This window comes from Engystomops pustulosus, chromosome 3, assembly GCF_040894005.1.
Source record: "Engystomops pustulosus chromosome 3, aEngPut4.maternal, whole genome shotgun sequence".
NCBI classification, from domain to species: domain Eukaryota; kingdom Metazoa; phylum Chordata; class Amphibia; order Anura; family Leptodactylidae; genus Engystomops; species Engystomops pustulosus.
In genome coordinates, this window is record NC_092413.1 from 88531753 (window position 1) to 88545482 (window position 13730).

General features: G+C 41.0%; 1 protein-coding gene and 1 long non-coding RNA gene across 4 annotated transcripts in view; one reads left to right on the forward strand and one right to left on the reverse strand.

The window, feature by feature from the left end:
* HIVEP2 (HIVEP zinc finger 2) overlaps nucleotides 1-13730 on the reverse strand; it is a 147566-nt gene that overhangs the window by 69403 nt on the left and 64433 nt on the right. The gene's annotated exons all lie outside the window — the stretch shown is intronic.
* On the forward strand, nucleotides 8892-10164 carry LOC140120500 (uncharacterized). The gene is made up of 3 exons (XR_011853828.1): nucleotides 8892-8962; nucleotides 9049-9216; nucleotides 9315-10164. It is a non-coding gene; the product is annotated as an uncharacterized lncRNA (long non-coding RNA).

Below are 13730 nucleotides of genomic sequence, written 5' to 3' on the forward strand. Positions count from 1 at the left end.
AATGACTAGTTCTAATGATTCAATCTCATCCATTTCTTTTTTTCTTGCTTTATGGTTGCTCTAAAATTACACTTGCAGACTGAGCAATTGTAAAACGAAACAACTTAAACATTTGAAGTTTCGGAGAACTACTAGAAATAAATAAAGATAACCTGTGGGTCACTCCATCGGACACACCGCATTATAGAGGAAGCAGTAACTTCTTAATAGGAGCTGCTGTTGCAATTATGGCTTCCATCCACTGCACAGAGCACAAGGCCAATTGGTTCTTTCTGGATGTCCTGTATTTCCTATGAGCTGATTGATGTCAAGGACGAAATCTGGCTCTGCATTGAACACTTATGGCCGATCCTGTGGTGGTATTTTAATGGTGAATCTGGGATAACCTCTGTAAAAGATGTAATTAGAGGCCCATGAAGGTACAGAAGAGGGCTTGTCGACCTCTATAGCAAATCTTTTGCATTTCTAACTGATATATCACTGTATACAGGTGCCATTTGGGAGGTGGTAGTGGTGGTATCAGATGCCTTCTAACTAGGCGGTTACCTGCCGTGAAGCCAGGTTTCGTTTTTTTAAATGGTTTGTTCATTTTGTTTTGTTGTATTTTCTCTGTATGATCCTTATTCCTGACTCTTTCTAAAGGTGTTGGGAATGTTGTTACTCTTGCACCTACGTAATATCTTAGCAGTGACGGTTCACCCTTGGTGACATTGCGGCGTGCTACAATCTTCTTCAATGTGTTAATCACTTTTCACTTAAAATAACATTAAATGCAAGACAAGCTGCTGTCACAGAACAAACGTGTTAATGAAATCAGAACATGAAGGATATCACTTTGGCAAATTGGAAAGGTGTTTAAAATACAGCTTCTTGCTGAAAGTTAATTGCTCTGGAGACTCCAACATTCTATACATTGGCCAATCCATAATCTGAGCGAGATTGAAGCTCATGCTAAGATCACAGGGATATCTGCACAAGATGAGTGGGGGTAACTGTATAACACAAAACAGGAGCATGTTGTCCATTGCAACCACTTAATGGGCACATTTAATGGGGCAGATTTACTTACGTTCTATGCACTGGATTCGGGTCCGGCCGGGATTTATTAAGGTAGTTCCTCCGCCGTCCACCAGGTGGCGCTGCTGCGCTGAAAAGCATCAGAATGCGCTGAAGTTCACTGGCTCGGGCTGAGTGAAGGTAAGTGCAAGCTCCGCAACAGATTTTTTGTTTTAAATGCTGCGTTTTTTCCGAATCCGTCGGGTTTTCGTTCGGCCACGCCCCCGATTTCTGTCGCGTGCCAGCACCGATGCGCCAAAATCCTGGGGCAATTCAGGGGAAATCGGCGCAAATCGGAAATATTCGGGTAACATGTCGGGAAAACGCGAATCGGGCCCATAGTAAATGACCCCCAATGTCTTAAACTGCCCTGGCAAGATTAATATTATAAGGATCTGTAGCTATGAATTGTATGACAATTGTTATCTATCATTTCATATAGTAAGAATGGTGACTTTTTCAATCAATCAATCTGTAGTGTAGCTGAGAATTAGAAATGTTCCCCTCATGTTTGATCATCTTTTACCTTCCAGGATGGGCAGCGTTTTCCCATTATTCAGCAGCAACTTGTGACCACTGTGTCCCTGAGGTTACCCGATACTGTACTGATTGGGTATACCCACTTCTACAACATATCCACAATTACAGAATCTGACATATCTCTTGACAAGTCCATTTCAGCAAACCCTTGTATTTACTTTGACTTTAAGACTAGTCATTTGTTAAAGGGGTTGGCCACTTTACCTCATGTTTTTTGTAATGTGTGTGTAAGTGTGTGTTGGGGGGGGCAGGATATTAGGTAATTTACCAATATACATCTATTAGATGTTCTGCTCTGCTTTCTTGATATGTAAAGTGAATACTCCTGTCTTTTACCTCATCAGCCAGACATTTGTGTCCATAAAATGGCTTCAGAGGGTCATGTGATCTCTAACAGTCCATGAAGAATCGCCAGTTAGAGATCACATGACCCTCCATCTGCTGCCATTTTATGGACAGGAATGTCTGGCTGATGAGGTAAGAGACAGGAGGCCTCACTTCACAAATCATGAAAGCAGTGAAGAACTTTTAATAGATGCATGTTGGTAAATTACCTAATATCCTGCCCCCCACACTTACACACAATTACAAAAAACATGAGGCAAAGTGGTCTTTAAGGCTCTTAACTTTTTTCCTCCTAGAGATTTTTTAATAAATTGACGTTTGTACATAACCATTCAAGTTGTGCCCCTAAACATACTGGAACTTAGTCCTGGAGCGTCTTTCCATATGGAGTACTGGCTAGCTAATATTTTTATTCAAAGATCAAACAACTACTAATTTCAGTACCAAAAATGTATCAGTATTACCTTTATATGTGATAGGCTTTACCTATCACATATAGTGATCACTATCCCTGAGTACTATAAATCCATACTGTACTGATAAATGACAATTTAATGGGGCCATGTTATCCAGTGCATAGCAATAACACATGCAAAAATTGGATAGTTTTGCAGAAAAACCCATAACACAATTTGATTGGGTCTTAACCCCCTCAAAGCAAGTGCCAAGTCAGGTACAAATAATCCAAGGTCAGACATGGCTTCTGCTTATCAGTAACATCTTGGCAGCGCCGCGGATCTCGGTGAGATCATTATGCTGGCAATGTAATCATTCTGCTTTTAACTCTAGGTCAGTATGTTTTAGTATTTCCTACCACATACACACTACTTGGAATAAGTACTCACTGTGTAGGTTACAGTACCTTTATTCTATCTTTAATAAGCAGAATTAAACTGCTTCTTCATGACACTATGGTAATTCCATATACAGGCAGTCCCCGGGTTACATACAAGATAGGGTCTGGAGGTTTGTTCTTAAGTTGAATTTGTATGTAAGTCGAAACTGTATATTTTATAATGGAAGTTCTAGACAATTTTTTTTCTTTTTCCCCAGTGACAATTGGAGTTTCAAAATTTTTGGTGTAATTGGACCAAGAATTATCAATAAAGCTTCATTACAGACATCTTACAGCTGATTATTGCAGCTTGGGACTATAGTAAAGCATCCAGAGAGCTTCACCAGAGGTCACAGTGGGCAGAGGGGTCTGTCTGTAACTATGGGTTGTCTGTAAGTCGGGTGTCCTTAAGAAATAAGAAATATCTCATGATGCAATAGATTATGAAGATTCCCAATTCCCTCTAGTTATATTTCTCTATAGATTCCTTATATCTTTACCTTTTATACCTTTTATCTTCGTTTGGCAGGGTCATGCCTAGGGATCACACTGTCCTAGCACACAACCCCAGTAAGGGACCGTTTATAGTGAACAATTCTCAGGATTTGTTTGTTCTATAAATATATTATTATAATATTTAGTCAGTGTTAATAAAAGATAAAGTAATAAACTAGACTACAACCTTCCCTCACCCACTTGTGTTCTCTATACTCTATACCAAAGGTCGGGAACCCACATGTGGCTCTTTTAATGGCCGCATCTGGCTCGCAGCCAGGGCTCCTATTCAGGGGCGTAACTACAGCCGTGGCAGCTACTACGTTGCCTTCCAAGGACAAGGACCCTTGTTCGGTCGTATGTCCGGGGTCCCTGTTTCGCCCCCGGCTGTAGTTATGCCCCTGGATGTAATTGACAGAGCAGCACAGGGGTACGCAGGGTTAATTCAGGGGCGGGCACCTTGCAGCAGCCTGTGAGAGAGAGGGGGGGGGGGGGAGACTGTCTGCCTGCAGCCAATCCCAGTGCTGGATGTCAGCAGCATGGGAGACTCATACAGAAGAGAATGTCCAGCACCTGAGGAGAAGGAGTCAGCAGCCTGAATCAGCCAGAGATAGTCCTACCTCCCCCCAGTGTCTCCTCACACTGTGTCTTAACCCCTTAGTGTCCTGTGTACAGGAGCAGCTATGAAGCTCTCCTGAGACCCCTCTGCATCATTCCCACACCACTGCATTTCTACATTAATGTGAGGTTCTGCAGCAGCTGAGACGTAATAGCTAGGAACCAAGACAAAATTGTGGTGCACGTCAGTAATAAATGTGCCGCACGGTATGACTAAGAAAACTGGCGCAGACCCTTTAATAAATGTGTATTATAATGTTCTGCAGTGCTTGGCGAGTGTATTGGGATGTTCTGTGGCGGCTGGCGTGTGTATTGGGAGATTCTTCAGTGGTTGGCGTGTGTATTGGGATGTTCTGCGGCGGCTGGCATGTGTATTGGGATGTTCTGCAGTGGTTGGCATGTGTATTGGGATGTTGTGCGGCGGCTGGCGTGTGCATTATGAGGTTCTGCAGCAGCTGGTGTGTGTAATGGGAGGTTCTTTAGCGGTTGGCATGTATTTTGGGAAGTTCTGCAGCAGCTGGCGTGTGTATTGGGATGTTCTGCAGTGGTTGGGGTGTGTATTGGCATGTTCTGTGGCGGCTGGCGTGTGTATTAGGAGGTTCTGCAGCAGCTGGCGTGTGTATTGGGATGTTCTGCGGCGGCTGCCGTGTGTATTGGGGGGTTCAGCAGCAGTTGGCGCGTTTATTTGGATGTTCTGCAGTGGTTGGCATGTGTATTGGGATGTTCATAAAACATGATTAAAATAAAGAATTTAATTAATTTCATCCAAAGTGGATACACGTTTCATAGTCCGAACCGAGCTCCCCATCAGTCCATATTTGGGCTACAAAACGTGTCTCCACTTTGAAATTACCAATATGGTTTTGATTGAATATATCAATCACATTTTATGAACAGGTTTTTATAAAAAATAAAACTTATACTGTTCACCGCCTAGCAGTGGAGTATATTTTTTTTTATAAGCTACGTGCTTATATTTCCGAATTATACCCTCTGGGCCTGCAACATTGGGTGACTTATGCCCTGTGGATGGATTACTAAGCTGTTAAAGCTGGTTGTGAAAGAGACACAACCAAAAACGGTGAGCATAAACCTATTTTCTATTTAGAAAAACAAATGTTCTAAATTTACTACACTATATCAGCGCTTTCTGATATTTTTTTCACACATATAGTTTTCTATATTACAACCCTACATCCCGTACATTATGACACCACTGTGCCCTGCAAGACTACCACTCCCTTTTGTTTCTATACATTATGACTGCCCTGTGCCCTTCAATAGACCATTAACCTCTCTGTCCACACTTCTATAGACTACCACTCCCTTATGTTCCCATACATAACATTCCTCTGCCTCCACTCCTAAAGACTCTTTGGGCCACCTCTCCCTTAGTTTATGATACCTTCATTCTATGGTAGTAATCTTACCAACTATAAAATAAAAATAAATGAGAAACAAAATCATGCTCCTGAGGTTGCCCCTCTTACACTGGATGACCTTGGATGCAATCCCTTAAAGAAGTTGTCCACTTTCAGCAAATAATTGATATGGTTTGTGCGAATAGTTATACAATTTACTTCCTGTATCAATTCCTTACAGTTTTGAAGATCTCTGCTCGCTGTCCTGCAAAAGAAAGCATCTATGTTTACTTCCAGTGGATGGAAATGCACGCAGGTGCATTATCACACGCCTCTGATAACTCTATCTTCTATCCACTGGAAGTAAACATAGAAGTGAACAATCAATTATTGGTTGAAAGTGGACAACCCCTTTAAGAGCCTAGTTGGAAATACAGCCCTACCTATGGGCAATATAGAACACTAGCATAATGTATGGTAGAGCTCATAATTAGAGATGAGCGAGCACTAAAATGCTCGAGTGCTCGTTATTCGAGACAAACTTTTCCAGATGCTCGAGTGCTCGTCTCGAATAACGAGCCCCATTGAAGTCAATGGGGGACTCGAGCATTTTTCAAAGGGACCATGGTTCGGGAATAAAATGTGTTAATTAATTGAAAAAGAATGTCTTCTGATAAGTTAGCAGATGTATGCAAACATCTGCAATCTATTCTTCACTGTTCCGCGCGTATATTATCTCCCGACAAGTTAGCAGATGTGAAGAACAGTGAAGAATAGAATAAAAACAGTGAACACAGTGAACACAGGATCATTTAAGTGAAAAACACAGTGAAGAATAGATTGCAGATGTTCGGCACATCTGCTTACTTGTCGGGAGATACGCTGTCCCGGGATCCGCTGCTCTTCTTCCACTGAAGTCTCCCCGATGTCTCCGTGCAGCTGCCCGATGTCTCCGTGCCGCTCCCCGATGTCTCCGTGCCGCTCCCCGATGTCTCCGTGCCCCGAGGTCTCCGTGCCCCGATGTCTCCGTGCCGCTCCGTGCCGCTGCCCGATGTCTCCGTGCCGCTCCCCGATGTCTCCGTGCCGCTCCCCGATGTCTCCGTGCCGCTCCCCGATGTCTCCGTGCCCCAATGTCTCCGTGCCCCAATGTCTCCGTGCCCCAATGTCTCCGTGCCCCAATGTCTCCGTGCCGCTGCCCGATGTCTCCGTGCCACTGCCCGATGTCTCCGTGCCGCTCCCCGATGTCTCCGTGCCGCTCCCCGATGTCTCCGTGCCGCTCCCTGATGTCTCCGTGCCGCTGCCCCATGTCTCCGTGCTGCTGCTGCCCCATGTCTCCGTGCTGCCGCTGCCCCATGTCTCCGTGCTGCCGCTGCCCCATGTCTCCGTGCTGCTCCCCGGTGTCTCTGTGCTGCTCCCCGTTGTCTCTGTCCTGCTCACCGTGTTCTTCAATGTGTTCTTCACACATATATATTGTTCTTCACATACTATTTTGTTCGCACCGTTCCGCGCGTATCTTCCGACAAGTAAGCAGATGTGCCGAACATCTGTAATCTATTCTTCACTGTGTTTTTCACTGTGTTTTTCACTTAAATGATCCTGTGTTCACTGTGTTCACTGTTTTTATTCTATTCTTCATTGTTCTTCACTGTGTTTTTTTAATTAAATGCTCGATCTCGAGCAGGGGAAATACTCGTCCGAGCAGCGAGCCGTTTCGAGTACCTTAATACTCGAACGAGCATCAAGCTCGGACGAGTATACTCGCTCATCTCTACTCATAATGTATTGCCATTTTATGTATCTATGAGCGAACTTAGGATACTAATTTATGTTATATAGATCCATACAGAAAAAGACACATACAGAAATAACAGTCTATTACACAGATCCTTGGGGTCTCTGAGCACCGAAGCCTTATATTACATATAATTATATAGCAATGTATAGTGAAAAGTTTTACGTAGTTTTCTACACACAGGAGAATGCATATGGATGAATGGATGTTGAACTGCATTTATATGCAATACATGTATATTTTGACTACTGAATAATACAGGCAGTCCCCGGGTTACATACAAGATGGGGTCTGTAGGTTTGTTCTTAAGTTGAGTTTGTATGTAAGTCGGAACTGTATACTTTATCATTGTAATAAAGTACTTTTAATAAGAACTTTTTTGGTCTCTGTGACAATTGGATTTTAAAAATGTTGGGTTGTCATAAGAATCAATATTAACAATAAAGCTTCATTACAGACACCTCTGATATCTGTTATAGCTGATCATTGTAGCCTAGGACTAAAGTACAATAAATTAACAATATCCAGAGGTCCGTTTGTAACTATGGGTCGTATGTAAGTCGAGTGTTCTTAAGTAGGGGACCGCCTGTAGTACTAATAGTAGTTTTCCTTAGACTCCTCAGTTTGTAGCATTCTCCCAGCATGCCCCTGATCTCCTTCCAGTGACCAATTTATTAATACCCAAAGTATTCCGAATACACTGGCACTGCCAAAAACCCTTCTAAAGACGTACGTCAAGTTCTAACACAATACAAAATATGTACTCACCCACTGAAATAATCCATTTTTTACATGTGAAATGGTAGACTATAAATATGCAGGAACCAAACGGAAACATCTGCAATACAGATCAAGCTTCCATTTTCTTCCATTTATAAACCAATCCCTTGCATATTTCTAGAAAGAATTGCAGGTCTTCTTTATTGTAAGCATTTTGTAGTGGGGAAATTCAGCGCTATTAATACACTGCAGCAAAATTCCTTGATCTGTAAAAGGTAGTTTATGCTGATTGTACATGGATTTCTGAGGGCTACATGGTGACCTATTCCAGGTGAGAGAAGGTGAGCTTCATGTTATTTGTGCTGTAACCTGTGACCTTATATAAAAACCGATGCATCTTTCGTTGGTCGCGACTTATCTTTGATTAAGTTATTTTTCTTCTTTACAACCAAATTAGGTTTCTTAAAAAGTCACTGGACAACATACAACACACAGGTCCTGCAATGCTCTTAAGGTTAAGTTCACATCCGTGTTCAGCAGGCCCTGTACCACCTTCCCTTATTAAAAAGCGCATCAGTTTGCCTCTTTTCCTCTATTAATAACATTTGTAATGGAAGGTAATTTTCCATATGCTGCAGTCAATGGGGATGAGACGTAAACAGAAAACCTTCTGTTCACCTTCCAATTTTAGTTTCAATCTCCCATGTCGGAAAACACCTTCATTTTAATCTAGAAATAGGAGGAGGTCAGAGCCAATGCAAACTTCCTATTGCATCTCATCATATTGTGTAAGACTATTTTACTGTATCCTACTGTATCCTGCAGTCTCAGATTTTTTTTTATAATTGGATCATTCATTTTATAAAACTACATTTTTACTACAATATAAAATGTATTTACAAAATACAAAAATGTAACTTTAAATAGAAAAGTATGTAAGCGGTTATTTGGATGAACCCTAGACAGTCACACATAGGGGGAGATTTATCAGAAGTGTATGAGAGCAAAACTGTTGTAGTTGCTCATGGTAACCAATCAGAGTTCACCTTTCATTTTAATACCAGCTGGGAGAAAATGAAATCTGAGCTCTGATTGTTTGCCATGGGCTACTAGAACAGTTCTGTTCTTAGATACATTTCCCCTATAGTCTGCAGCTGGCATGGTTACAGAGAAGATCTCATTTTCATCAAGATCATGAAGGTTATGGTTACTAATATTGAACACTGTGTTAAAAAAAAAAGCTTTATTTAAAGTATCTGTGACAATAACAAATTTCTGATTTACAGATGTAGACAACTAAATATTTTCTCCAAGACAACAGAACAAACCCTGTAAGAATGTCAGCGTTTCCATAGTAATTCCATATTCCTTTTGGCGAAGAATATCATAATGTATGCTAACAAAATAAGAAATGTTGGAACCTGCCACATGTAGAGAATAACAAGTTCTATATAGTAAGTGGGGTTATTTACTCTGGGGATAATGGGGATAAGTAGATGCAGAGATGTACCACTATATCATAAAGATAACATGCCATTTATTTCTCTTTTAGAGATTTCACAATAAATCTTTCCAATTTCTGAGTTATCCTGTAGCTGTGAAAATATCTACATAATCTCCAATATACAAATGGAGAGGCATGGAAAAATAAAGAGATTGCGTCACTCATCTAAAGACATTTCTAATGAGCCACCTTGGCCAGTCATTGGCTGAAGATGCATTTCCGAAGATGGAACCACAGGAAGCAGAGGGATCAAGTCACAGAAGAACAGAGTCTTGCTGATGTTTGATCAACATGTCCTGCTGATCAATATGCAAAAAACTCAAAAACACAAACACGCTTTAACACCAGCCCTCTGGTCTCATTGGACCAAAAAGGGGACACCAAGTACATTACAAATTTGACAACTGGGCTGTTCTGCCCATCCAGCAGTCATGTGCTTTTCATTGATTGTCGCTCTTAGCTGTCACATCCACAATGTCACTGCTTCCAGTCTGACAGGGCTGAAAGCCCCAGAAAGCCAGGACGGTTCTTTGGATTAGAAAAAAGTTTTCTTTTTGTTTCCTGCTTTATGTTGTGTTAGAAAATATCTTAAATCTTTAACCTAATCTGTTTTAAGTTCTCTCACATGCTAGCCACAGAAGAAAATATATTGGAATTGGGACTATTTTTCCTGAGGATACAACACAAATGTGCATTACATTACTTACTGCAGGGAACTACTTCCAATGTCCAGTATTGTAGTTGTTAGATACATGTCTGTTTTCGCTCGGATATCATCTAACTGTAGCTGTCCCTTTTAACACAAAAATGTTATATATAACAATAAACCCCTTTAACAAATGGGCAAAGCCCTGGTATTCCTCCACACAGTCCTGTATTTACCTGCTTGCATATTTGGTATGCCCTAGACCACCAATAAAGTGCACATAAACCCCTTCACAAGATATTCAGAGAATTTAGCATTAACTGTTTCACTAGCAGAAAAATCGTGGTTTGTGAAAACCTATTTAAAAAAGGGCCAAAATATTTTTTGTTGTTTTTTTAAGCCTATTTTACAAATGGAAATAAAACTTGTATTACACATTAACTTAATAATATAAAGTAATATAAATTCCTGCTCTAAAATATGTATCCTACTCCTAAAGCATTGCTTGTAAGGTTATATATATGGTTTCCTTTATCTGAAAGTAAAGCATGCCACTTAACAATAGAATGCATGTGAATGTCCTGTTGCAACTGACCTTAAGCCTCTAGTTCCTATCTGGTGTAAGGTCAGCCGGCCAGCAGACTTTGGGTGTGCAAAACTGAAATCCCCTATCAAAAATGGCAGCCAGCCATATAATACACAAACAACAGTAAAGGCTTCCTCCTGCCGCTTCCTGTCACCTGCAATTTGATTCGCATTTGGTGAGCAAGAGGAAAAAACAGCTTTTCTTTCTTTTTTTTAGTAACAGGATAAAGCACCCACTAGGAATGATGTAAGAATAGAAAATATTAAATACAGAAATGGCATTTTCATTAAATTAAAGAAATAAGATGGTGTCAAAAGTAAAAGTTAAGCTAAATAGCCCAGGGGATAATATAGGGGATGGGGGATTTTTTCATGTTAAATTTATTGAAGATGCCGATGTCTAATACCAATTTTAGGCTACATCCATATCATGTTTTATGTATACGTTCAGCAGAAGCGCCAGGAAAGTTCCCGCCAGGGGTGGGCAATTAATTTTTTCCATGGGGTCACATGAGAAATTAGAACGTTTTTAGAGGGACGGACTAATATACTTACCTCAGTTCTCCCCAATACCTAATGCCCTCTCATTACACCCCATTCATATTGCCCTTCTAACCTTTTCAGCTAGTAACATAAAAGCAGAGCATGTTACATAAAACAGCATAATGGTATTGACAAAATAGCCCAAAAGAGGAAATGATAAACCCAGCTCTGCAATATCTTTTAAAAGGAAAACTGTTCTGTACATCTCACCTATTAGCTTACTGGATACTAAACAAGGTTAAAGCGCCAAGCTGTTTGTCATCTTGTATTAGATAGATAATACCGCAATGATTTGTATATGTCACACAGGACAAGACATATACTGTATCTAAATGTCTCCATGAAAAGGATGAAACCTGTCACTGAGTTCAGTATTAACTGTTAGCATCAGTGAATCTTTTTCATCTGTCCACTTTGTATCACCAGCCCCTACAGCTAATCTGACAGCCTCATAGGAAAAGTGTACAACAAGAACCGGTGTTCTTCCTTCTAATGTAGCTGGTGTGGCCAGATGCCAAGATGTCAGAATAATGTGTTGCATAATTTAACAATGCAGAGGAAGGTCACTCTGCAAGATGCAATATTTTTCCTTCCTGTGATATGTGGGCAGACATACATGCAGCATAGAAAAATATACAGGTTTAAGTATTAAAATTTTAACAATGGGTTACAGTTATTAAAGAAGCTATAGTAGCTATAGCATAAAATGTAAACTATTCACATTTGGTAAAACCAGGAGTTATTTAGAAAAAGAGAAGTAGTGCCTGTCCTTGGAGGGCCACAAACAAAATTTGCATAAATTAATAGTAAAAGTTAAAACAAGAAACTTTTGGGATACCTTAATAGCAGTTAATTCTCCATCATGGCTAAAATCCATCTTTCTAGCAAAATAAACAGAAGCTCACTGAGATTTCAGATTCATAGAAACCACTCTTCCATCGCATTGTACTGGGTCGGCTCGGTTTGGTACGGTTCAACCTGCCTTTCGGTGGCTTCTCCACTGTAGAAAGTACCAGATTCTCCTTGATGACAGCTAGCAGAGATAAGCATTTTGGCTATGTGACACAATAGCCTATTTTTACACTGGATGGAAGTAGATCACTTTGGATTGGTTCCATTTGGTTGCTTTTCCTTTGCAGAAAGTATCAAAAAGTACCAGGTCTGGGGTAGGTTTTTATTTACATACTTAAGTGATCTGAAGTATGGGTTGTGGAGTTGAAGTCGGTGACAATTTTGGTGGAGTCGGAGTTGTGATAAAATGGACCGACTCCAACTCCACAAACATATAATAAATTGTAAAAATGTCTAAATTTCCTTGAAATGTTTGTTCTATCCATGTTCTTAGGGATAAGGCCAGCGGTGAGCAACATTAATTGGTCCAGGGGCCATACTGCTCAACTTTAAGGGGCCACATCAGTAACCAGCACCCTAGATACACCAACAACCACCGTACAGCTCAAAATGTCACCCCAGAATTTATAAATGCCACAGTACAGCACTAAATACCACCCCAGAAACCAAATACTGCATTCAGAGCAAACAATAACAGTGCAGACCTCAAAGCAGATAATAGTACTGTGGTGCACATAGCAGATCATAATACTGGAGACCCAATAGGAGACAATACTGGAGAAGCCTAGAGCATAAAACTGATAATACTGTAGACCCCAGAGGAGACAAAAAACAAATCCTTTCCTTTCTTGGCTCTTCTTCTCCTCCCTGCACCACACCGCAGCTTCTTGTCTCCTTCAGAATCAGGACCCTGAGCAGAACAGTGCCAGGAGCACTCCTGGGTCCTCTCTCCTGGGTCCTCTCCTTAGTCTAGACCTTGACGGATATATCCAGTGTCAGGAATCAGGACACAGAGCTGGAAAGGACCCCGGAGCAGCAGGAAAGTACCCAGGAGCAGTTAAAACTTATCAGCTGTACTCATCACTACCCGGCCTCCTCAACCAATGATACGCCATCAGTTATGTTACATCAGTTATGAAAGTTCTTATTGGATTCTGTCAGCAAATTAACTCATTGCTTGATGTGGCGTGGCTTGTGCCACGTGTGATCCCCCTTTTAGTTGAGATGAATATGTGCTACACTTTATGTACATGCTCTGTGGTGAAGCTCCTCTGCTGCAGATTAGAAGAAAAGGGGACTGCAAAGGAATGGCTGTATTTATCTCAAGCACTGCTAGAGTGACCAGGAAAACAGGACTGTGGAGTTGGAGTAATGGAGTCGGTGACTGGAGCTGGAGTCGGAGTCAAAGTTCGGGAAATTGAGGAGTCGGAAGTATGGCTTACCAACACCCCAGCCCTCTCTAAAGTGGTACTATTTCCAAACTGTTCAGCTTTGATTCATCAATAATAGTCTCAATTCGTGCAAATGGAAATCCAACTACATAGTAACCAAACGAAGTTGAACCATTAGGTAATACTTATAAGAAAAAGGGACCGATCGTAACCCTTCAGACAACTTAAAACAATCCAGTATTATGAAGCAGAAAAGTGCATTTAGTTAAAGCACCAACTTCCAGCTCAGCAGGGACTGCAAATTTGCAGACAGCAACTGAAGAGACTTGTGTATTTCCTAATTTCTGCAACTTTTTTTTCTCATACTTGAATACTTTCTCTCCTGCCATGATCCACACCTGGCTTTGGTTTCCAAACTATATAAAAACTATAAAGCTTCAGCTAGTT